Source organism: Pongo abelii, chromosome X, assembly GCF_028885655.2.
Source record: "Pongo abelii isolate AG06213 chromosome X, NHGRI_mPonAbe1-v2.0_pri, whole genome shotgun sequence".
In the NCBI taxonomy this organism is placed as follows: Eukaryota; Metazoa; Chordata; class Mammalia; order Primates; family Hominidae; genus Pongo; species Pongo abelii.
Window position 1 is genome coordinate 140762399 of NC_072008.2, and position 27219 is coordinate 140789617.

General features: G+C 41.0%; 1 protein-coding gene and 1 pseudogene across 1 annotated transcript in view; both read right to left on the reverse strand.

The window, feature by feature from the left end:
- PLAC1 (placenta enriched 1) overlaps positions 1–26995 on the reverse strand; it is a 202002-nt gene extending 175007 nt beyond the window's left edge. Inside the window, exon 1 of the mRNA XM_054545089.1 lies at positions 26913–26995. The gene's annotated coding sequence lies outside the window, so the exon portion shown is untranslated. The remainder of the gene's footprint in view (positions 1–26912) is intronic.
- LOC112131071 (U4 spliceosomal RNA) lies at positions 22899–23052 on the reverse strand (annotated as a pseudogene).
- Positions 26996–27219: the final 224 nt, after the last annotated feature.

A 27219-nucleotide genomic window follows, 5' to 3' on the forward strand; every position in this document is an offset into this window, starting at 1 on the left:
TGGAATCGTCTTCCCACAGAACAGCCAATTGTGATGTGTTAGTATTTTCATGCTGTGCAGCCCTCTGGCATGGAGGCGCTGCCCCATTCCTTCCCAAGGAAATTCCACTGCAGGCAATGTTATGATTAGTGGACTAATAACACTTGTCGTTGGAACACTCAGACAAAGCTGCAATGTGGACTGGCCTCCAAGTCCCTTAATCACCTATTTCATCATCTCGACACTGAAGCCCTGGCAATAGGGATGGGCTTGTGGATCCCAATAATTAAGCAAAGGGACAGCTGCTTGCCTGCATGGGGATCTCCCTTCCTTCCATTCATAATCCCAAGCCGATCCGGGGTGTTAACTGGTGTGGTTACCACATCTAATACTGGATGGCAGCTAGAAAAAGAGATGCTGCAGGCTAATTCTGAAGCAAGTCACCTGCCTGTTCACTCCTAACATTCAGGCACACACATTTTCCTTGTGATTAGCTTGCTGGAGTTCTGGACAGGGGCCAGGGGAGAGGCCAGGAAGTGTGTGTGTGCTAATGCACCTGCCCCTGATTGGGAGCACCGCTAGATCCCAACATTCTAGCGGTGTGCTCCATTACCCTTCCTTCTGACATTGCATGGGCAGTTGGAAAGGAGATGTGGAAGCTCTAACCATACTGAGGTTGACGAAAAAGCTAGTTTGGCTGATGGGAAATCAGGTGGGGGCGCCAAAAGGAAAGTCCACTCTATTACTTTATTCTGGTTCCTTTCGATTCAACTTTGAACCAAATCGGAGTTAATTCGCTGAAGGCAAATGCTTATGGTGTTTGAATGAACTGATTTAGAAGTGAGCATGGATAAAAGGAGAATGGATAACACAGACAAGTAGGGGAGGGCGAGGCTGATGCAATCACAGAGGGAGGAAAAGAATCTTCAGGGACTTGCTGATTTCTCAGAACTGCCGGTTATCCTCACACCAGTGCACTTAACCTTCTTTGTGACTCTGAGAGCCATCGGGGCTTCTTGGCCACATCTTTGAGGGAAGACATAAACATATAAATAGAAAACTAAGACTAGAGAAAGGGGGAGAGTAGTGAGAGCAAGACAGAGAGGGTGAGAAAAAAGAAAATAAAAAGGAGAAAGGTCAATTATTGTTGGAAGGTGGCGTGTTAACAGCGATGCCTGCAAACCCTTAGCAGAAGCACTGGAGCTCTGGGGTGCCTGGAACTGGCTTCAGGGAGAAGCACTTTCCCAGCGCACAGTATTCAATTATTTGAAACACATCAGCAGTTCTCTCGAAAACAAGACACAAGGCAGACAATCCTCAGCTATTTTATTCCCACAGATGTTCTGTTCTATCTCCAAGGTTCCTGACATAACTACACTGTTCATAGGGTTCAAACGGGCTCGTTCCCAGGGTGAGACAACTGCACCCAAGCCAACTGAGCAAATCCCAGGTTTCCAGCCCCCCTGGACTCAGGTATCCAGAGAGAAGAATTGCTTCTGCTTTCTTCCCCCACCCTCTCTGGGAAGTACAAACTGTCCGGGTGACCAGACAGCTCATGGAGCAAAGGCTCAAACATTTTCTGGGAAAGTCCCACCCCTATCTCTTTCCCACTGACCTTTCCAAAATTCATTTGGCTTTGTTTTTGGGCTCCACAAGTTATTAAAGTTATCTTCCAGGGGAGCCAGAGATGAGGCATTCCCAATGTGGGATTTAGAACTCTTCATTTCCACCAAAATGTCAGAGTAGAGTTGTGGGGCTGTTGTTTCTCCCTCATATTTAGACAATGATGCAAAACCTGTTGATTTGTTTAGACACAATTGTCCCTCAGCAGGACAGATGGTATTCAACAGAATGGAATAATTAGGAGATTTAAAAGAAATAATTATGTGGGAAAATATGGTTGGAGTCAAATATGCCTGGTAATCTATATGAGGAATTCTGGTTTAAAATGTGGGTAAAATTTATCATTGTAGATTCTGTTGCCTTGTTATCCTGAAGTATAACTCCTTATCGACAAGAGATGTTTCATGTCGTGCTGTTAAAGACAAACATGATTTTTTAAGACTCGTGGGAACAGTGACATGAAATGTTCAGTTTATTTTCATCTCTTCCTGGGGAAACTGAAGTTCCTGGTGAAACAACTTTATGAGGCAACGGCTTAATGACTCTAAATGGTTTTAAAAAAAATAACACAGCAGGGTGGGAGTGTGTGTGAAAGGGACAGTTGTATTAAATTGATTTTTTTATTCGACTTCGAGGTGCCTTTGGCTTTTCATAGTTCAGGGTCCAAAAGTGGGAACTTTTTTTTGAAACAGACACTTCTTGAAATGCAAGCTTCATGTGTAATGCCCTTTCCTAGGCAACATCGCTCCTATGCCTACACTAGTGAGGATAAGAGAGCCTGCCTTCAACACTATCCCAAGCCAGCTGACTGCTAGAGCAAACAGGAAGCCTCAGGGCAGGGAGGAAGCTGGTTAATTCCAGCTAATGCTCTTGACCACATGGCTTGCCTCTTGCCTCTCTGCATGGCCAATGCTACCAAGTTCTCTTTTACTTGTGTGATCTGACAAAGACAATACAGCATGTTTTTGGGGTGCCCGAGCCAGAGTGGCAATGTACAATAGGATCTGCCCCATTCAAAAGGTCTGGGTACCAGGAGAAATACTGTTTTTTGGATTAGTGGATTTGGGATTATTATGTGCATTTTATTTAAGTGAGGCATTACTTAAATCTGGTCTTGATTTCAAAGATTAATTGTAACTTAAAAAATCTATAATTCTTTGGCACTGTCTACTGAAGCTGAACATACACACATCCTAGGACCTAAAAATTCCACCCCTGGGTATACCCAATGGAAATATATGCACATTTGCCCCAAGACACAAATACAGGAATATTCATAACCACATTATCGTAATGGTAACACTGAAAGTAATTCAAAGGCCCTTCAAAAGTCAAATGGATCATTGTGATAAAGTCATTCAGGCTGTGCGTGGTGGCTCATGCCTGTAATCCCAGCACTTTGTGAGGCTGAGGCGGGCAGATCACCTGAGGTGGGAAATTCAAGACCAGCCTGACCAACATGGAGAAACCCCGTCTCTACTAAAAATACAAAATTAGCCGGGCGTGGTGACGCATGTCTGTAATCCCAGCTACTCGGGAGGCTGAGGCAGGTGTATCGCTTGAACCTGGGAGGCGGAGGTTGCGGTGAGCCAAGATCGCCCCATTGCACCCCAGCCTGGGCAACAAGAGTGAAATTCTGTCTCAAAAAAAAAAAAAAAAAAAAAAACTAATTCAATAGAATACTATACTGCAATGAGAGTGAATGATCAACAGCTGTAAGCAACCATGGAGCTCTCATGAGCATGATGTTACGCAAAAGAAGCCACACACAAGAGTATGTCCTCTATGATTCTATTTATAGAAAACTAAATTGCATGCAAAGCTAATCTACGCTTTTAGAGGTCAGGACAGTGGTTACCTTTGACATGGAAGTCGCTGAGAGGGGTATTAGGTTGAATGGCGGCCCCAGAAAAGATATGACCATGTCCTAGAAGTTGTGAATGTGGCCTTTTTTGGGAAAAGGGCCTTTGCAGATGTAACTAAGTTAAGGCTCTCAAGATGAGTTCATCCTGGATTATCTGAGTGGGCCCTAAATCCAATGACAAGTATCATTATAAGAGATGGCAAAGGAGAAGGCACAGAAGAGGGAGAAGCAGAAGGCCATGTGAAGACAGAGGCAGAGAATTCTGAAGTGATGCAGCCACAAGCCAAGGAATGCCTGGAGCCACTAGCTCCAGGAAGGAAGAGGTAAGGAAGGATTCTCCCCTACAGCCCCTGGAGGAAGCACAGCCCTGCTGACATCTTGATTTCAGACTTCTGGCCTCTAGAACTGCGAAGGAATACATTTCTGTTGTTTTAAGCCATGAAATTTGTAGTAATGTGTTATGGCAACCACAGAAACTAATATAAGGAAAGTGTTCTGTTTCTTGATCTGGGTATTGGTTACACGGGTATGTTCATTTTGTAAAAATCCATCAAGTTGTACACTAATGATTTGTGTACTTTTTGACATGGATATTATACTTCGATAACAATTTTATTTTAAAAAATCTATGATTCTATAATCCGGTTTCCAATTACCCACCACTTTGGGTAAACAGAAGCTGGCTTTATGAGGTTTTATTGTTTATGTTTAAGACATGCTTCACAATAGCAGAGCCTTTTTACCAAATCAAAAAAGTATACCCGTAACGAATGTATGTTCATAGTCTTTCCCTCCACTGTAGTACGGCGAGGAGAACTTTGGAAGAAAAAATGTCAGAAGCAATGAGCAAACATCTAATTTTCATACTTTCCTTTTTGTTAAATTAGGTAGCAAGGTAGTTTAGGGGTAACAAGTCTCTGAGACAGGAACTGTCTGGAAATTTTGGATAAGGAATAGACATACCCAATCACCAAGGAGGGAGAGAGTAACAACACCCTATTATTGCTAAAAGCAGTTCAACTGTGACCCCTTTGTGGTAAACAACAACGATAATAAGCCAAATCCTAACCCCACCTTATTTGGCAATTTTGTAATGGGTGGGAGAAGCACTGTATATAGTTTGTCTGTTATTTAGAATGAGATGCAGAGATGGTGTCCTCTGTCTTGGAAAAAAAACAAAACAAAAAAAAAGAACACACTTGGCAGCCTATAAACAGTAAACCAGCGGAGGTTTCAGATTTTTCCAAAAGAATGAGATGCCTCCAAACTGAGCATGTTTCCCATTTTCCACTCCCTCCAATCCCAGGCAGATGATTTTGAACGTGCACTCTCCTCTCACTGACTTGGAAGAAGTCAGCCCTTGCCAGAACTGTGGACTCAAGAAGAAAGCCAAGTGCAGATGGAAGTGGCTGTGGAGAGCAGGCCTAAATTCCCTCAGCAGGGATTACTGAGGAACAAAGCTGGCAGAGTGGGGATTTCAAACAGTCACAGGTGCAGGGGCTGGGTGGGGGATGGGCAGTGGGGAAGAGCCTTTTTCCACCCTCATGCAGTCAGTTCTCGTGTATGGCTGTCTAAAGGGGGCCATTGCTGTCTAAATCCAGGTATTGAATATGTAAGTTCAAAGAAACCTCATCACTGAAGATGGGCAGACAGGCTTACTGTTCCCTCCATAACAGAGTTGACACTTCCTGATTATCCCTGCCCAGGCACTGAGAGCACAGGACTGTGGCTGCACAGCCTGGAGCACGGAGTGCGAAGTAAGGAAGACAACAGTGGGCCGGGCGCAGTGGCTCAAGCCTGTAATCCCAGCACTTTGGGAGGCTGAGGCAGGCGGATCACCTGAGGTCAGGTGTTCAAGACCAGCCTGGCCAACATGGTGAAACCCCGTCTCTACTAGAAAAACAAAAATGAGCTGGGCATGGTGGCGCATGCCTGTAGTCCCAGCTACTTGGGAAACTGAGGCAGGCGAATCACTTGAACCCAGGAGGCAGAGGTTGCAGTGAGCAGAGATCATGCCACTGCACTCCAGCCTGGGCGACAGAGCGAGACTCTGTTTCAAAAAAAAAAAGAAAGAAAGAAAGAAAAGAAAAAAAAGACAACAGTGGTCTTCTCCTTTCAACTCTGAGAGGGTTTTTTTTTAAGTCCAAAGTAGGAATCAATAAAGTTTTGGCAATGGTCTCGGTGCTGACTTCCTTAAGGGGCTAAATTAGGTTCAAATTGATGACTCCTCTGTCCCCTCCTGCATTGGAATCCTCAAATGTGTGTGTTTTGTTCCATTTGGATGTCCTGTCTTTCCCCTGTTAGGGTGTAAGCTACAGCAAGGGCTGGGCCTCCTGTTTCTGTTGTCACCTTCTAGTTGTTGTCATCTACAGGCAGTTGTTAATGTAAAAAGAAAGAAGAAGGAAAAAAAGAGAGAGAGAAAGAAAAGAAAACAGAAACAGAAAGACAAGAAAATAAAAATGAAGACAGAAGTGAAATAGCACATGTTTCACAGCAGGCCACTCTAGGATGGCCACAACAGTGACTTCTTCAGCAAGAAAAAAAACCATGCTCAAGGATTTGTTTGAGAGGGATAAATGTGAAATTACGGGACAAAGAGAAAAAAAAAAATCCCACCTAGAAGATGTAACAAGAAAGGCAATGTTTGTGAGGCCAGATAATAACTAACTGACTTGAAAAGAAGTCAAAACATTAGGTAATGCAAAATTCTAAGCCTGAAACCTTGACTCCAACATATATTGCATGTTTTTTTCCTAATTCAGTTTTGTCTGTATGACATTCCGGCCAAATGTTCTAACCAAAAGCCCTTGGGGAAAGACTGAACATGAGACAATAGTTCATAATTCAATTCCATCAACATTCACTGAATGCTTACTATATGCTCCACTTTCTGTTTGGTGCTGTGGGGAATGTGTAGAAAGCAGAAAATACAGTCAATGCCTGAAAGAAGCTTGTCATTTTGTTGGGGGGTGGGGGAGAAAAGACTTCCAAACATAAAACAATTAAAATAATTTAATTAGAAAATGAAGACATAGTAAAGAACCAAAAGAAACATAAGTTACAGCAAAGATGTATGGTTCAGGCAAGAATGAATAATTAAACACCACAAAAATTCTGAAAACAGTAAGAAGAGGTCTGCAGGATACAAATAAGGTAGCCTCCTGGGATGTAGGGACAAGGCCAGCCAATGTCACTCTCTGAAACAAGAAAAACTCTAGCCATTGATGCTATTAAGACTAGGGTACTATCTCAAAATCAGCAAGAGACTGAGAGTGGTTTCTAAAATCTCAACCATAAGGGATCAATTTAAAGGGCTAACCAATACAAAATAAGTTATCTTGATGTGGTTGTGACGAAAGTTTTTGGTAACCGAACGTGAATACTGAATAAGGACATCTGGATTGTAAAACGTTCTCAGCAAGTGTGTGGCATTGTTTAAGGAAGAGGACGTAAGTTGTTTAGGCCATCAGAAAGACACATTTTGGGCCGGGCGCGGTGGCTAACGCCTGTAATCCCAGCACTTTGGGAGGCCGAGGCGGGTGGATCACCTGAGGACAGGAGTTCAAGACCAGCCTGGCCAACATGGCGAAACCCCCATCTCTACTAAAAATACAAAAATTAGCTGGGTGTGGCACATGCCTGTAATCCCAGCTACTAAGGAGGCTGAGGCAGGAGAATTGCTTGAACCAAGGGGGCAGAGGTTTCAATGAACCGAGATCATGCCACTGCACTCCAGCCTGAGCAACATAGAGAGACTCCACCTCAAAAAAAAAAAAAAAAAAAAAGAAAAGAAAAGAAAAAAGAAAAAAAGGGTATATTTTGGATGGGACCAGAGGAAACAACCTAGATGCTACTCTTCTCCCCGCTCCCTTCGTTATGATTCCTTAAAGAATAGTGGATACGCTAGAATCATATCAGGTGACCCCGCCACTTATTACCCACATAGCCTTGGGGACTGACTTCATTTCTCCAAGCCTCTGTTGCCACTACTGTAAAATGGGAATTATCATAATACCTGTCCCCGCTGGGTTATAGTGAGGAGTCAATTAAGTAATACATGTCGAGTGCTTAGCACAGGGCCAGCCGCATAGCAAGGGCTCAGTATATTGTTTTTGTTAATCGGAGTAACCTCCTGCTTGTCACTAAAGGCTAGATAAACTACTTATGAGTTTTGGCTTTGGACTCAGATCAGAGTCTACCTGTTGACTCTCTGTGCTCTGCTATTTACAAGCTACGTGACTTTGGGCAAACCAGGCTGTTGGTTATTATTATTTTTGCGGTTTGTTATTTTTGTACTACCAGCCTGGGTTCCTAAGTACCTTGATACTGGGATTGGAAGTTAGAGGACACAAGCATTTCAGGTCCTGGAAAGACACATACTCCTTGTCATTGAATAAATCGGTGTTCCAGATTACAGTCTCTTCTGAGTCCAGTGTGTGTGTATCAGTCTCCCAGAGTCTCCACTGGGTGATCTGGGAGTTCCTGTCTCAAGGACAAGCCAGCCTCTCTTGTCACCATCTACCTTCCAAAATGAGAAAGCTTTTGGCTCATAAAACTAGAAATCCAGAGGCACATGGCTTCAGGGCCAACATAATTCTGTAGCCCTGGTTCCTGTTCCCCATTCTTCTCTTTGTCCTGGCCTCCTCCTCCAGTTGACTTTACCCTCAAGCTTGAGTGAGATGTCTGCAGCAGTTGCAGACCTCACACCCATGTATGACAACATATGGAGTGAGAGAGATCTCTTTCTTAACAATGAGGAAGCTTCCCTCAGAAACCCACTGTAAACTTTCCTTCATCTGTCATTGATATGAATTTAGTCGTATGCCCATTCCCAAGCCAATCCTTGCAGCGAGGTATAGCTGAAAAATCCAGGGACATGGCATTACCAAGATTGGCTCAGACTAATCAGGCTCCACCCACTGGAGCTGGAAGCAATCCCCAAAACTATACTTATGTTAAATAATGTAAGAGGTAAAACGGATGGTGGGATATCAAACCACAATGGCTACCATCTTAAGCGTAGGAGATCTGTACTTCTTAATGTTACAGATAATGAAAAATAACCCTACCATAAATAATTGGCCGGTCCCTGAAATCCAGTTGAAGTTAAGGTCTATCTCAGTGACCTCTTTGGAACTATAGTCATATCCGCAGTAACAGGAATGTCACTGCCTGGAAAAACAGGGTCCTTTTCTAAAATGGGCTTTCCCTTCTGGCCAGACTCCTTGGTCCAGAACTGCAGTTGATAGGATCTTTGGGAGAGGTTTCCTTGGCCTTTTGTTTGAATATTGTGCCCCCTTTATGATTCTATACATGAAAAGGAAACCAGCCCTTTCCAGCTATGTCAGGACCCTGATTAATGCCTCAGTAGCAAGCACTACCCAAACCACAGTGAGTCCAGTTCCTTCCTTTCCCAGAAGGAAGCTAACATGCTCTCCCTTTGTTGCAAGGTGCTGGGTTAGAAAACACCAGCGTTAGTTTCAGAGGGAGGTAAGTAATCCCTAAAATCTGTTCCCCTCCCCACCTCTCCCTTGTTTTTGTTGAATTTAAAATGGATCGGCTTGAGAATTGAAGATTCACCCAAGCCAAGGTTGAGGATAACACACACTGACACAGGCAAAGCCAGATTACTTGCAGTGCTCAGTGTGACACTCTGTTCTGGAGGGTATACAATCAAAGGCCTGTGGCCTGAGGTTCGGTTCCCATCATCGGCTTCCTCCTTGACCTGTTTTTAATTTTTCAGAACTCCCACCCCTCTTGCAGAATAGTTTCACTTCCTTGCCTGACCTCTGCTTTGTCTCGCTGGGCAGGTTGCCTTGTTCTCCTTCAGCTGGCCAGGCTGGCTGGCTGCCTCATTGTCCCAAGAGACAGGAAGGCACCCTTTACATCTCTCTGCTGTTGGTCCATTTTTACTGCCTTTCTGGAGTTAACATCAAGGACTTTAAAAACATCTTGGTAAAGGCAGATGTAGAGGCTAGATAGGATTGTGGTCACCTTGGCCCTCATTTTTCTTGCTGCTTACAGAGTAGGAAAATTGAATGCTGTTTTTGGACTTGACCCAATACCTCTTCTGTCCAGAAAGCCCATAACTCACTCTCCAATGACTTGTTTGGCTCCACTGGCCATATCACATATCATATATTATAGATGATATATCACAGTCATTGGCAAAGTTAACTGATGCCCAGGCTCCACTCACAGATCTCAGCGTCGAGACTGCCAGAGGTAACCATACATTAACATTAGTGAGACATGGTGGGCTGTTAAACCAATCTGCACAATTTGAGGTGAAAGGGTGGAAGTGAATAGACTTCCAAGTCTCTTGGATTAGTATCAGTATAATTTCTTTTGGACTGTAAATACTTCAAAAGATCGTATTTTCTACATTGCTTGGATTTTGTTTTTCAAATCATGTGAATATTGTTTACAGAACATTGTGCTCAATGTTCAAGGGGCTACAAGGGTTTCAGTAAGGGATACAGGCCATATGCTTCGGAAAAAATAAAAACAGCCCAAGGCAGTATATGCTAAGAGGAATGGTATAGAGTAGGCTATAAGGGCGACAGAAGCACAGAGGACTTTATCCTTAGTTGATGTGTAACAGCTTAAACTCATTTCTAAGCATTGCCCTTAGGCCTTCTCATTCAGGACAATGACATACTCTGGGAGAGGTGGGGTGGAACACCACCGACAACCTAGAGTTAAATGAAACCTCTCATTAACCCATGGCCAATCGGCACCAAGAGCAGCCTGTTCAGTTGCTTGTTTCCTGTGGCTAACACCTGCCTATCCAGGAGGCCAAAAGAGCATATGCCCAAAGGTTTGTGTGGCGGCTTGCATTCTGATGGAGAAGAGAAGATAAACGAGGAGGGGGTGGGGAAAGTGGTGACCTGACCTCCCTGGGAAACACCCTGCTATATTTCGAGTTGCCTGGTCACTCAGCTTAATGATTTTAAAAGAAGACATTATTTTGTTCAGTGGCCTGTAGTGAAGTTTACACTCTGCCAAGGAAGAGAAAATAAATGTGTGTGGGAGTGGGGAAATTGTAGGGACCTCCTTGGGAAATTCTCTGCTAGGCCCTCAGCTTATTAATTTTTAAAAGAGACATTATGGGATCAGAAAGAGAACCCTGGCCTGAGAGTCAGGAAACTTGCTGTGTGGTGGGCCTGTGAGCAGATGCAGGGAGAACATCAGCCTCTGGGAACCCCAAGGAGGCATTCATAATGATGATAATGCCACAAACATTACAATGTACACCACTTAACACTTTTCAAAGCACTTTTGCATTCACTACCATAAAATCATAGAATATTAAGAGCCAGAAAAGGACTTCAAAATTATCCAGTATGGCTTCCCACCCTAGACAAGAAGCCCTGTGAGAAAGCCAGTTTAGCAAGTAGCACAATCTCCATTTTATAGAAAAACAAGCAGGATTTAGAGTTTAAGGCCAAGGTGATCCAGTCAGCTAGTGACAAAATTGGCCTTAGATACACTAATGCCAGGTTCTCTCTGTGCTATCACATGTCTCTTTTGTTTTTAAAGATACAGGTTCAGCTGCATGCAGTGGCTCAAGCCTGTAATCCCAGCATTTTGGGAGGCTGAGGTGGGCGGATCACTTGAGGTCAGGAGTTGGAGACCAGCCCGGCCAACATGGTGAAACCCTGTCTCTACTAGAAATACAAAAATTAGCCGGGCGTGGTGGCAGGCGCCTGTAATCTCGGCTACTCAGGAGGCTGAGACGGGAGAATCACTTGAACCCGGGAGGCAGAGGTTGCAGTGGGCCAAGATCACACCACTGCACTCCAGCCTGGGTGACAAGAGAGAGACTCCATCTCAAAAACAAACAAACAAACAAAAAAGTACGGGTTCTAGTCACCTTCTGGGCCTTACCACGTAAGTTTACATCTAATTGTTCTCTAATTGCTTTAGAAGCTTCAGATCTGTAAACCCAACTAGAGTACACATCTTTGAGGGCCAGATTCATATCTGATACTGCTACTGAATCTCCTATCTTCTCCCCACATCACCAATGGTGAGGGATCTTGGAAGATATTTAACAAATGCCTGGATGAACAAATTGAAATTCTAAAATTTCTGGGTGACTCCTTATCTGTTAGAGGCATGCCAAATTCTACTTTCAGCAGTTTTATCCTCATCTTTGAAAACTTAATTTGGTCGTAGCTGCCGGGGTTACTCAGGCAGCTTGAATTACTCTGGTATCAGGGTTTAAATGAGGGGAACGTCTTGATATTTTACAGCAGATGGATGAAATGACTGGCAAGGCAATTACCTAGGTCTGATATTGGCGGGTTGAGGCTCTAACATCTGTTTTATTTCTCTTTAAATCCCTAGCTGGAACTATAGAGACTGGAGAAGTCGTATTGTCCCTTTCTGGCCACTGGAACATATTGAACAAGACACATTTTGCTTACTTTAAATTTTAATGTTAGAAGAAGAGTTCTAATCAGAGTTACTCACTGTCATGGGTTTTTGACACGAATCAGCCTTTTCTAAGAGTGTTAGGCTGCAATGAAAACAAGAATCAGGCTGGGCATGGTGGCTCACACCTATAATCCCAGTGCTTTGGGAGGCCAAGGCAGGAGGCTCACTTGAGCCCAGGAGTTCGAGACCAGCCTAGGCAACATGATGAAACCCTGTCTCTACAAAAGATACAAAAATTAGGCGGGCTTGGTGGTGCCTGCCTGTAGTCCTAGCTACTCGGGAGGCTGAAGCATGAGGACTGTTGAACATGGGAGGTAGATGTTGCAGTGAGCCAAGATCGTGCCACTGCATTCCAGCCTGGGCGACAGTGTGAGACTCTGACTCAAAACAAAACAAAACAAAACAAAGAAACAAACAACAACAACAACAAACAGGCACGGTGATGTTTGCCTGTAGTCCCAGCTACTCGGGAGGCTGAAGTGGGAGGATCCCTTGAACCTGGGAGGTTGAGGCTGCAGTGAGACATGTTCAGGCCACCGCACTCCAACCTGGGCGACAGAAGAAAACAAGAACCAAATGCCTACACAGAAATATCCACAGGACTGACGAGGTAGCCAAAGAGTGCGCTTGTTTCTGAAGTTAAAAATTTGAGCTTGTTGAGATATTTCTATCAAAAAATCAAGATTTTAAATTGCTGCCTAATACCTGGATTTTAAAGAAAACTCTGTTCAGTTCATAATTAATTCTTTTCATGTTATTAACATATAGAAAAATACTAGCTGATCAGTTTCCATTTCTGTCTGCTCATTCCTTTAATTTTTCTCCTTTCCCACAAATAGAAGCTGTATTGCAATAAGCATATCTTGCCCCTGGCCTCCATTCCAAGAACATCTGGAAAGAGTGTTAGTTAAATAGCAATGGGCTTACACAGTGCTATAATTTTTCTAGCTATAAGGAAGCCCCCACCATCTCCACTCCTATCACCAGAGAGGCGTGGGTGAGCTACCCCAAAGCTCTTTTGCTTGGAGAACAAGCAATGGAATCTTGCAGATAACCCTAACCAAACACCACCCAGGCAGAAGGGCCCTAACCTGTCTAGTGAGATTCCTCTAAATACATTTTATACTATCAAGGCTTAAATTCATCAGAAAAAAAAAACCAATGGAATTTATCAGAAAATGTTTAAGAGAGAGTAACAGAGCTGCTGGGATATACTCAAACATAACTTTCTAAGCCTAAATTGCATAATATCCTTTTTCCAGATCCTTTTAGTTTGTTTCTTATTCCAGAAAGAACCTTATATGGAATTGCACTCATTTGGCTCAGTACAAATTTGGCCCATGTTGAGCCTCTTAGACTTGGCCCACCACAAACTCATGCTGTCAACCACAGTTTGGTTCCCATCACTGCCCAGTTGTTCCTGATATATCGTATGCTGTGAATATCCCAATCTTTCTCCTCGGGCCCCCAAATCTTCTTCCTCTCAACTCTCCCATTTTTAGTAGATGAGCTTGACAATTCGGTTGCTGAAAACATTTACACTATGGGTCTGAACTCCCCTAGCTATTGGAGATGTGAGAGCATCTCTCATCAGATGAAGATTTTTCCTAAATACTAAGTTACTGCCTCCTACTCTGCTCTAGAATTCATCTCTTCCCATTTTCTTACTCCCACATTTATTTTCTCCTTTTAGACCTCTGCTGTCCTAGATAGTAACCTCTTGCCACGTGTAGCTATTTAAATGTAAATGAATTATGACCGGATGCAGTGGCTCAAGTCTGTAATCCCAGCACTTTGGGAGGCCGAGGCAGGCGGATCACCTGAGGTCAGCAGTTCAAGACCAGCCTGGTTAACATGGTAAAACTGTCTCTAATAAAAATACATATATATATAGATATATAACCCTGTCTCTAATAAAAATACAAATATATATATATATATATATATATATATATATATATATAGCCTGGCGTGGGGGCACCACCTGTAGTCCCAGCTACTCAGGAGGCTGAGGCAGGAGAATCGCTTGAACCCGGGAGGCAGAGGTTACAGTGAGCCAAGATCATGCCACCGCACTCCAGCCTGGGCAACACAGCAAGGCTCTGTCAAAAAAAAAAAAAAAAAAAAGGAAAAGAAAAATGTAAATGAATTATAATGAAATAAAGCTAAAAATTGAGTTTCTTGATTGTGCTAGCCACATTTCAAGTACTCAACAGCCACGTGGTGCTAGCGGCTCCTGAATGGGATGGTGCAAATGTATGTAATTCCCATCATCGTGGAAAGTTCTAGTGGACAGCACTGCTCACCAGGGACCTCTGATTTATTTCCTATCCCATTGGCTCTTCAATCTCATGCAGACAACTGCATCACCATCAACAACAACATCAACAACTGCTCTACAAGTGACCCTCCTACCCTTCCAGCTACCAGTCTCTAGAACGCTGCCAAACTTTTAGAATGAATGCTGTATTCCTTTCTTGCTCCTCTGCAATCTGACTTCTGACCTTCTCGACAGAAATAAAGTCACTAAAGACTTTTGGGGCATCTTCTACCATTTTATTTTCATTCATCACCCTCCTAAAAATGTCTCCTCTCTATCCTGTTCCTCCCATCTCTTGTCTCTGGCACGCTACCATTGCTGAAGAAGTGTTGGTTAAATAAGACAATAAGCTTCCCTCCTTGATCATTCACTCCTCCAGGATCTTTCATCCTACATCTCCCTTCTGTTGCAAAAGCCCGGTCCTCTGCTCTTCTTTTGTTAGCCCTTCTCTCATGAGCTCATCTTCTCTCACTTGCCTTTAACTATCTGCTCTGTATAAAAATGGGTCTCAGTTTCACAACTCAAGCTGTCAATTTCTCACTTCCATGACTAGCATTACTGGAGAGCACCAAGAATAAATGTTTGTATTATTAATGACTGCTCCCAGGGATGCAAGGAAATCTGCTTTCCAGCCCAGTTAATTCCTATGTCCCTTGCAAAACTGTCAGGGCCAACTCTGTAGAAGTTATCAGTGCTTTCCTGTGAGGCTGCATTGTGAGGAGATTTCTGGGCTTGTGAAGAGTTAGGGACTCAAGGGGGCAGAAACAAAGGCTGCAAGATGAAAGACATGGGATGGCTCTGGCCAAAGGAATTTTGTCCATATAACAATTCTGCTACAGTCTTTTCTCAGGACTAGTTTCAAAGTCTCAGGATGATATAGAAGTTCGTTTTTCTTTTCATTTCTTATTTGTTTGTTTTTTTTTTTTTAGAGGGGGAAGTGGGTTAGTAACCTCCACATTGCCTCTTCATTGAGAACTACATAATAGCTATAGATTAAAATGAAATCCCGTCACTTTCAGAAGGGCAATATCATGCAATAAGCCTGCAGCAAATTATACCTTGGTGTTACATGAAGGAAGTTGACAGGACAACACTTTCTTCCCCTTCTCAAAATGAATGTAGAAAGTACACTCTAACCTTTACCAGCATATGATGTCTATAACTAACATGAAGGAAAGTCAGAACTTTTTTTCTCCCCTTGGCTTTTTTTTTCTTTCAACAGACACATTGCTCTGCTGATAAGAAAACTAAGAAAGTGGGTAGGTAGAAATATACAGCTCATTCAACTGAATGAAAATTAATGTAATGCAGACAACACAGTGCAGGCTGCTTAATTTTGTTACATTTAACTTAAAGACTACCAGGCCCTGACAAACATCCTTGAAATGTAAATTCAACATTCAAAACCCACAAGTCACACTAAGAGCACTGGGAAACAGGAGAAATACACACTGGACAGATGCAGGCAGTCCCAAAGCTCGGTGATCTTTTACAGCTAGAAGGTCAAGGCAGTTATTTCACAGTGATTTGTATGAAAAGAAAAACAAATTGAAAAGAGGGCATTCATGTATATATGAGATAATTGACATAGCAAAAATAACCCCCAAAGTGAGCATTTACTAGGCAATTTAGGTTAAAATGGTATAAAAGGCAGATTGTTTGGGCCAGCACATCCGCCTTTCTTGCACTTAAAGATAATTTGTAGATGAAGAAACTGCTCTCTTTAAAAAAAGAAAGAAAAAGAAAATCCTCCTCCACAAAGCCTCCTTTCCCACAGCCTTCTACCAAACAGATTATGTTGCTAGGTAAACATAAGCTACCAACAATTTCTGTACCAATATATATAGCAAATTATACTTGAGAGGAAGCTTGCAAGCTTATGAAACAGATGGTAGATTTGTGTTGTGGCCCGAGAAACAATTGTGTTTTGGTAAAATGAGCCACTGCAAGTCTCCCTGACATTTTCCTAGCCTAATCGACATTGACTTTTCATGTCACGAAGTGGCATGAAAGAGCGGGATCATGTAGAAAAGCAGATAAGCATCAGAAGCAATGGCAAAGATGATGCCCTTTTAGAACTGGAATCATCAGTTTTAAACTTTGCGTTTAAATATACGATAACAGCAAAAAGTAAACCAACACAGCTCCTAATGTATCGCTCAGACCTGCCATCTGGGCTGGAGTCAAATTTAATAAGCCCAACGACATCAACTCTACTTCTCCAGCACTATAACTAATCTTAGAAAGGCTGTTTAAACAATCAGGGGCGGGAACGAGATGGTATAATCTTCTGTGAACTGGATGTAACTGGAGAATATATCCATGCTTATTTAGATTTTATAAAAAGAAATTTCGGAGACTTGAGGTCCTTACAGCTCACATTTCTCATCCAAACTAAACTGTTATTTGTTTAATAAGCAACTGGTTCACAACTGGACTTCAACTGTCCCACCACATCCTGGAACAAAGTGTTGAATCACACTCAGATCCACACTGACATCTGCAGGTAATTGAAACAGGACTTCTGTGAATTGATTTCTCGATTCAGGAGTCTCAAACCATTCGCCAGAGTAGTGTGCTAAACCATAAAACTTAAATACCCCGGATGACACAAAATATTTCTTTAAAAAATACTATCAATGTTTAAGTGCTTTCACAGACTAAAATATTGCATATAGCATCTGAGTTCCATCACATAGAAAACCCCACAAACACATAGCTGTCTCTGCCAGGCGTAATTATGGTGATTTTTATTTTCACTTTAAACTTTTTTCTGTTTTTCATTACTTTTCATATATTATCCAATGAGCATATGGTACTTTTACAGTACGTTATGGCAAGGTTGCTACCTAAATTTTAACCTCAAACTTTCTGTTGTCCCTATCAATTTATATTCACATTAATCAAAGCTTCAACAAAATCCAGCAGAATATTGTTTTATTGTAATAACTGCTGCTATGCAGCACACTTATTTATATAGGCTATCAAAACTCCTAAACATTCACAAGATAGGGAGTAGATTTGAGCTGCTTTAGGCTAATACATGAGATTTTTCTATAGTGCCTTTCCACTGAGCAAAATTTTAAAGTAACATTTATTGGATCAATCTACAATTATAGTATTAGAAAAAAATGGAATCTGCTACCAAGAGACTCCTTTTACAATGACTGTCTAGGGGGAAACCTATTTTTCTGGGCTTGTAAAAATCAAGTAACTCGTTCAACTTCTGAGGTAAAAGTGAACATAGATGCTTTATTCTATGTGTTGAAAATTAGATGTAATAGAAAAATCCATCAAGGATTTCTAGTGGTAGGAGAAAAAGGGGCAATTTCTTAAGGGCTTATTAACAAATTTAATAAACAGGCACTCATAAACAAGCTGTCTTCCAATTTACAAATGTGCTACATTTCAAACATTTATTGTTCTATTTTTTTTTTTTTTTGGTGCCTACAATGCATTTTCTTGAAGAGACAAGATTACGCTGGTTAGAGTTCCAATTTGATTCACAAAAGTAAAGCTAAAATACTGTAAGTTTGCAATGAAACGGTAGGAAGCAGTTTTAGCAATAAGATAAATGTTGGAATGACTTTAACAATAAATTATTTTTCAATTTTCTTATTTTGGTGCATAAGAAAATAATTATAGAAAGATAAGAAAGCAGGCCATTTTAAAGCACTTCAGATGCTAACATCCAATTTATCATGTAAATTTGCAACTTTTCTTATTTTTTATCTAGGCACACGTTTTATGAGCATGGGCCGTGCTGAAGGTTTTACTTTAGCTAGCATGTGGAAATTAGATGGAAATTAGGGAGAAAAAATAGGAGAGAGAGTTTGCCATGGAAAGTGGGCAAGAACTGAAAGAGAAGCAGGGAGAAAGAACTACAGAAAACATAGATTTAGATTCAATTCCTTGCCTCCACGTTACTCATTCATTCATTCAACTATTAAGTGGTAGCTCTTATTGGTGAGTATAAGTACTCTGTAGTTTGTTTGTTCATTGATTTGACAAATGTTAATTGAGCATTTACTTTGTGCATGGAGCTGGGGATACCAGTGTGAACAAGATAGTCTTGGTCACTATTCTTATACATTTGGTAACTAGTATGGAAGACAGACATTAAACAATCACTGTAATTACAAGTCAGATAAGTGCCATAAAAGGTGAAGCCCAGGGATATCAAGGAGTGCCTAAATGGGAGAACTTAACCTAACCTGGCATTGCTCCTCCTCTCCAAATGATCCAGATGGTCAAGTTGACTGTGTATTTTAAATATATTTGCATCTCTTACTATGTATGAAGTTGAGTATCTTTTCATACATTTAAGGATCATTTGTATACTTTCTTCAGTGAACTGTGTATTCATGTTTTTGCCCATTTTCCTCCTGAGGCTTTTTAGCCTTTTTTCTTTAGATTTTAAAAGTTCTTTATATGTTTGGGATATTGGCCCTTTATTTATATATACATTATAAGCATTTTCTCAGTTTCATCATCTTTCTTTTCTTTTTCTTTTTTTTTTACTTTTTGAGATGGATTCTTGCTCTGTCGCCAGGCTGGAGTGCTCTTGGCTCACTGCAACCTCTGGCTCCCGGGTTCAAGTGATTCTTCTATCTCAGCCTCCCAAGTAGCTGGGACTACAGGCGCCCGCCACCACGCCCGGCTAATTTTTTGTATTTTTAGTAGAGACGGGGTTTCACCGTGTTAGCCAGGATGGTCTCCATCTCCTGTCCTCGAGATCCGCCCGCCTTGGCCTCCCAAAGTGTTGGGATTACAGGCATGAGCCACCACGCCCGGCCTTCATCATCTTTCTTTTGACTTTGCCTATCTGATTTTTGCCATGCAAAAAAAAGGTTTTTCCTTTAATTTTTATGTACTTGAAAATACACATCATTTTATGGCATTTGGATTTGGAGTCGTATTTTAAAAGGCTTTCCCCACACCCAGATTATAAAGAAATTAATCCACATTTTCTTCTAGTGCCTATATGTTTTTTTTTATATTTGGGCCATCTGGTACCTATATGGTTTTATTTTTTATTTTTTTAATATTTTATATAATAAGCTCCCTTTGGAGCTTATTCTAGGGTACAATGTGAAGTATGGGACCAAATTACCTTTTTATCCAAATGGCTATCCAGTTGTGCCAATAGAATTTATTTAAAAAGTCCATCTTTGCCCCAGTAATAAATTGTTTATTAAATATTACATTTTCGGCCGGGCGTGGTGGCTCACGCCTGTAATCCCAGCACTTTAGGAGGCCGAGGCAGGCGGATCACGAGGTCAGGGAATCGAGGCCATCCTGGCTAACAGGTGAAACCCCGTCTCTACTAAAAATACAAAAAACTAGCCAGGCGTGGTGGCGAGTGCTTGTAGTCCCAGCTACTCGGGAGGCTGAGGCAGGAGAATGGCGTGAGCCCGGGAGGCGGAGCTTGCAGTGAGCTGAGATTGCGCCACGGCACTCCAGCCTGGGCGACAGAGCGAGACTCCATCTCAAAAAAAAAAAAAAGATTACATTTTCATATATACTTGGGTCTGTTTCTGGACTTTCTGCTTTGTTTCGTTGATCTGTCTATTCAGGCACGAGTCCAATAATGGTAACAGGTTATAACACATTGATTAATTTTAAAAAAGAATTTGAAGTGACATGAAAAACAAAGGGGGTCAGCTTCCTTTACAGACGAATGGATAGCTAATAAATGTGGAAGGAACAACAGAATTGGGAAAACATACCTTTGTAGCCACTGTGTTAAAAACTGATTCAGATAGGGATTATAATGAATGCTAAAACTATCGGATGAAAATTGCTGGGGAACAGAACATTTACATGGTCATACTTTAAAGATATTAATTTAATATTAATTACAAAGGAGGAGAATGTGCCTTTACAATGGAGAAATCTGGATTACACTACTTTGGTCAAGTGATCCAACTTGGCAATAGGACAAATTGACATTGTATACCTCCTGACGTGATGCAATGGAAACCACCTATGTGGTATCTTTGCCAAAAATGTTTAACCTGAATATATTCACAAGGGAACAATGTGACAAATCCAAATTATAGGCCATGATACAAGATAACTGGCCTAGAGTCTTCGAAATGAATATTTCATGAAAGATGAAAAAAGTGGGAAACTTTTATATGAAAGACTACTAGAGATATGACAGGTACATGAATTTGTATGACCTTTGATCCTGAATTTGGGATCCTTGATTGAAACAAACAAAAAAAAGCTCTAAATGACATTATTGGGGCAATCGGGAAATTTGAATATGGGCTATGAATAAAATAATATTCTGTCGATCTTAAATTTCTTGGGTGTGCTAACAAAATTGTGATTATGTAGGTAAACACCCTTGTTTTTAGGCAATACAGGCTGAAAAAGTGTCTTGATATCTCCAACTTAATGTCAAATGGTTCATAAAATATGTGTATATATATATATGTGCTATGTAGTGTTATATATATGTATACACAGAGAGAGAGAACAAATGTGGCAAAATGTTAACAAGTGTTTAATCTTCATGAAGGGTATATGGATTTTTATTGTACTATTCTTTCAACTTTTCTGTAGATTTGACTCTTTTAAAATAAAAAGTTGCAGCATACAAAATCAATGTACAAAAATCATTATCATTTCTATATGATGGCCAATAATGATCTAGACATGAAAGAAAAGAAGGCAATCCCATTTACAATAGTTACAAAAATAAAATATGTAGGAATAACTTCAAACAAGGAGGTGAAAGATCTCTACAAGGAAAACTACAAACACTGATAAAAGAAATTGAAGATGACATAGACAAATGGAAAAAAAAAAAAAACCCATGCTCATGGGTTGAAAGAATTAATCTAGTTAAAATGACCACATTGCCCAAAGCTATCTATAGATTCAATGCAATCCTTTTCAAAATACCAACATAATTCTTCACAGAATTAGAAAAAATCCTAAAATTCATACAGAACAAAAAAAGAGTCCAAGTAGCCAAAACAATCCTGAGCAAAAAGAAAGCTGGAAGCATCACATTACCTGAATTCAAAATATATTGCAAGGCTGTAGTAACCAAAACAGTATGGTAATGGTATAAAAACAGACACATATACCAATGGAACAGCACAGAGAACTCAGAAATAAAGCCACATACACAGCCAACTGATTTTTGACAAAGCCAGCAAGAACTTACCCTGGGGAAAGGACACTTTCTTCAACAAACAGTGCTGGGAAAAATGAATAACCACATGCAGAATGAAATTGGATCCCTATCTCTTACCATATACAAAAATCAACTCAAAATGGATTAAACATAAGATTTGAAACTATAAAAACACTACAAGAAAACCTATGGAAAACTCTCCTGGACATTGATCTAGACAAAGAATTTATGACTAAGGCCTCAAAAGCACAGGCAACAAAAACAAAAATAGGCAAATCAACCTAAAAATCTTCTGCACAGTAAAGGAAACAATCAATAGAGTGAAGGAACAACCTGCTGAATGTGAGAAAATATTTGTAAACTATTCATCTAACGGGGACTTAATATCCAGAATATACCAAGAACTCAAATAATAGGAAAACAACAAATATTCCCACTAAAAAATGGAAAAAGGACATGAATAGACATTTCTTAAAAGAAAACATACAAACAGCCAACAGGTATATGAAAAAATACTCTACATTGCTAATCATCAGATAAATGCAAATCAAAACCACAATGAGATATCATCTTACCCCAGTCAGAATGGCTACTACTGAAAAGACAAAAAATAAGAGATGTTGGTGAGAATGCAGAGAAAAGGAACTCTTTTTTTTTTTTTTTTTTTTTTTTCTGAGACAGAGTCTCACTCTGTCACCTAGGCTGGAGTGCAGTGGCGCAATCTCAGCTCGCTGCAACCTCCGCCTCCTGGGTTCAAGTGATTCTCCTACCTCAGCCTCCTGAGTAGCTGGGACTACAGGCACGCACCACCGTGCCTGGCTAATTTTTGTATTTTTAGTAGAGACATGGTTTCACCATATTGGCCAGGCTGGTCTCAAACTCCTGACTTCTTGATCCACCCGCCTCGGCCTCCCAAAGTGCTAGGAGTACAGGCATGAGCCACCAAGCCCAGCCAGGAACTCTTATACATTGTTGGTGAGAATGTAGACTAGTATAGCCACTATGGAAAACAGTATGGAGATTTCTCAAAAAACTAAAAATAGAATTACCATTTGATCTAACAATCCCATGTATCTACCCAACGGAAAAGAAATCAATATATCAAAGGGATACCTGCACTCCTATGTTTACTGCAGCACTATTCAAAATAGCAAAGATATGGAATCAACCTAAATGTCCATCAACAGATGAATGGATAAAGAAAATGTGGTACATATACACAATGGAATACTATATGGTTATAAAAAAGAATGAAATCATGTCATTTTCAGCAACATCGATGGAACTAGAAGTCATATCTTAAGTGAAATAAACTAGGCACAAAAAGACAAATATCGAAAGTTCTTACTTGTATGTGGGAGCTAAAAAACTTGATCATATGGAGATAGAGAGTGGACAGACAGATAACAGAGACTGGGAAGGGTGACTCGGGGATAGGGAGGAGGATGAAAAAAAGTGGGTTAAAGGGTACTTACAAATATACAGTAAGACAGAAGGAATAAATTCAGTGTTTGACAGCACATTAGGTTGACTATACTTAACAAAAATATATTGTACTTGTTATATGACTTCATTACGATGCATGGTGGGGTATTGGGAAAAGTTTTCAATTAGCAATAATCACTCCTCAGATAAACCTCACTGGCTATGATGCTGCCACTGCACAAAACTGAACTTCTATTTCTTTAGAGTGGAAAAAAAATTACAAAATTTTCAGTTTAATTTGGAAGTCACTATCAAACATAATAAATATATATACCTTTTGACCTAGTAATTCCACCCCTAGGAATTTATCTGACATATGTTCAATGTTATTCATTGCAGCATTGTTAGATAATAGCAAAAGACTGGAAGCAATATGTTTCCTTCAATAGGGGGCTGGCAAAATGACATAGAATAAAAAACAAAGAAGCTCTTTGTGGACTAATATGAAGTCATTTCCAAGATACAGTGTTAGGTTAAAAAAAAAAAAAGGTAAGGTACATAACAATACCTATAGTATTGTATTTGATAGAATAAATGGCCCCAGCTCTTCCCCTCCCTAAGCCCATACACCCTGCAATGTGACTTTGCAGCTCCTCACATTCCTTGAATCCGGGCTAGCTAGCCTGTGGCTTGCTTTGGTCGACAGAATAAGACAGTAGTTATGTTGTGCCAGAGCCAAGTCTAGGCCTCCAGAGGCCTTCTGTGCTTCTGTTCTTGTGGAGTCCTGACACTACGATGAGAATAAGCCCAGACTAGACTGCTTGTGGGTAAGAGACCTCATGGAGTAGAGCTGAACAATCCCAGCTGAAGCCATTCTAGACCAACCAATCCCCAACTGACCCATCAACTGACCAGCCAAGATGATCTGAGCCTGGCCCTGAATAGTAGATACTCCCAGCTTACCCATAGGCTCATGAGAAAAAAATGAATAATTGTTTTAAATCACTTAGTTTTTTGAGGGGAAAAGGAGAGGGAGGTCATGTAGTAATCGCTCATACAAATATGCTGCCATTTGCGTAAAATTTCAGAAAAAAAAGAATATATAGATGGATTTGTTTACATATGCAAACTTTCTCCATAAGGATGCATAAGAAACTGAAAACACAATTGCTCTGGAGGAAAGGAGCTATGGCAGCTAGGGGATGAAAGTGGGAGGCAGACGTTTTGCACCTTTTGAATTCTGAAGCACATTAATGTACTGCCAATGGATGAATGAATAAAACCTGTTCCTTTTTAGTCAAATATTTTCAGAACCCCCAAATCATTCCTGGCCGGGGTTCGGGATCGGGGGGAAGGGAACTCTCAAACCCTATTGACGAGATTGTAAATTGGTACAATCTTGATGGGGTGGTGGTATGGCTTTAAGCAATGCCTTATAAGAATATGTAAATATATATGCAATGTACACACTATCTCTGTTAGAACCTGCCAGAAGCTGGTAACACTGGTTGCTTCTGAGAAAGGATCTGATGGGACTGGAGGTCAAGGGTAAGAGGAAAACTGACTTTTCCCTATATGTCCTTTTTATTTGCTATTTGATTTTTTTACACTGAACTTGTCTTACCTTTCCAAAAAGAAAATAATAAAATGCACATGTCCTCTGACCCAGCAATTTATCACTTCTAAGAATCTCTCCTGAAGAAATACATACAGAAGCGGACAAATTTAAATGAATAACAACATTTACTTGTGTATACTAATAAATTATAAAGAACCTCAATGATCATCATTTGAGGGTTAAATTATGGAATGTTCATACAATTGCTAAAAATGAACCCAAACACCGTCACCTATCTCAGTGCAGAGCATTCGAGAACTTTTGAAGCGCCCTCTAATGCCCACTTCCAGGCATTCACTCTATGAATGATCACAAACGCAATCAACCCAAGTAACCACCACCCAGGTCCACAGAGAACATTCCAGAACTCTTGAGGTGCCCCACAATACCTACTTCCAGTCATTCACTCTTTGAATGCTGACAAAGGGAACCTAAGCAAACATCAGTCAGGTCACATAGAACATTCCAGAACTGTTGAGGCACCCCCAAATGACCACTTCCAGTCATTCACTCTATGAATGATCACAAACTGAATCAACCCAAGTAACAATCGCCCAGGTCCATAGAGAACATTCCAGAACTCTTGAGTTGCTCCCTGCTGCTCACTTTCAGCCATTTACTCTCCAGGAATTATCACAAATGAATAAACCCATGTAACCATCACCCAGGTCACAGAGAACATTCCCCCAGAAGATCTAGTTTGTGATAATTCATCAACCTGTATACTTTTTGTATATACATTACATTTCAATAAAAATTTTAAAATATGCATGTGCATCTATTACAAATATGTTCGCCTATGTATAGAAGAAGATAACTAGGGCCAGGCACGGTGGCTCACACCTGTAATCCCAGCACTTTGGACTTTGGGAGGCCAAGGCGGGTGGATCACGAGGTCAGGAGTTCAAGAGCAGCCTGGCCAACATGGTGAAACCCTGTCTGTACTAAAAATACAAAAATTAGCTGGGCGCAGTGGCAGGCGCCTGTAATCCCAGCTACTCGGGAAGCATGAGAATCACTTGAACCTGGGCAGAAGAGGTTGTGGTGAGCCGAGATCATGCCACTGCACTCCAGCCTGGGTGACAGAATGAGGCTTTATCTCAAAAAAAAAAAAAAAAAAAGAAAAGAAAAAGATAATTTCGTACACAAATCAAACTATTACATTATAGATGAAAACGCTGAAGGGGGAGTATTTTTTTACTTTGCATACTTCTATGAGGTTTCCACTTTTTGTAACAAGCTTTTCTCCTCCATAATTCAAAAATAAATAAAAATGAATAAAGATGAAAAACAATAACAGAAATTAAACCACTGCTATGAGATGTTAATTTTGTCTCTAAGGTAGAAATATACATGGGCAGGATTACAAATCCTAGAATTCTTAACCCCTCACCTACAACAGCCACAGCCTCTCTTCCCCTCTTCCTCCCCACATCCCACAGGTCTCCGAGGGAGATGGATGCTTACAGGGCAGATTCAAAGAAACACTTCACCAGCTAGGGCTTTCACCCCAGACTACTTCAGTAGTCATCAGGGGAACTAGACTAAAAATTCCTCTTGCCCAAAGAAGGCAGGCCTCAGTGATCCAGACTAGAAGCTCCTTTCTCTGAGGGCTGCATGCTGACATTAGCTCTGGAGTTCTAATGACTTTTTTAGTCAGAAAAGATAGGTAAGCAAACCAGGCCTGAAGTGCTCTTTAGCCCCACTTTACCTCAGCCCCACTCATGTTCCCCCTAGAAGCTAAAGGAGAGAGGTTCCTGACCTGTCTTACCACACCTCACAGGAGAAGAAAAGTGCAGAATAGGCTGGGCACGATAGCTCACGCCCGTAATCCCAACACTTTGGGTGGCCGACGCAGGCGGATCACCTGAGGTCAGGAGTTCGAGACCAGCCTGGCCAACATGGTGAAACCCCATCTCTACTAAAAATACAAAAATTAGCTGGGCGTCGTGGCGGGTGCTTGTAATCCCACCTACTCAGGAGGCTGAGGCAGGAGAATTGCTTGAACCCGGGAGGCGGAGGTTGCAGTGAGCCGAGACGGCGCCACTGCACTCCAGCCTGGGCAACAAGAAAAAAACTCCGAAAAAAAAAAAAAAAAAAAAAAAAAGAAAGAAAGAAAGAGAAAAGGGAAAGGAAAAGCGCAGAATCCCAAAAAAGAGGAAATCTAAAAAGAACCCGGCAAGAGCATTCCACACAGATTCCACAGCTTCTAACTTCTTCATACAGACAGTTCCACACACCACTGTGACCCAATACTTTCCTGGATCGAAGTAATTTCGTATATTTTAAGATTTGGGCCATATCTGGCTATGGATCATTCATACTATCATTTACTCAAGATGTATTTAAATTAAGTCACTTTTCCTTTACTATACGACTTGCCAAGTTTGCTGTAATAAAAAGCTTCCTATCACTATGATAAATGGAACATCAGTATCACATGCCACAAACATAAGGTACATATTAGGTATATATTAATAAAGATTACCAAAGGGTGGCACTCCTTGACAGACTCCTCGTGTAAGTTTTCCTCGGGAATGTCTGGAAGACAAGAAGCTTCACCCTCCTCCTAGAGGTGAGAGTGTGTGGTTAACACTTCCCCGGAGATTTACTTTCAGCTTCTCCTATAGGTTCATTCCCTAGTGATTTTCTTTCAGCTTCTCCTATAGGTTAGCACTCCCTGTGGTTTTCTTTCAGCTCCCTCTATAGGTGAGAGTGACTTTCTTTTACTCCCTCTATAGGTTAGAGCGTGGGGTTACCTTGTTCAACAAAATTTTATTGAGTGACTATTCTAT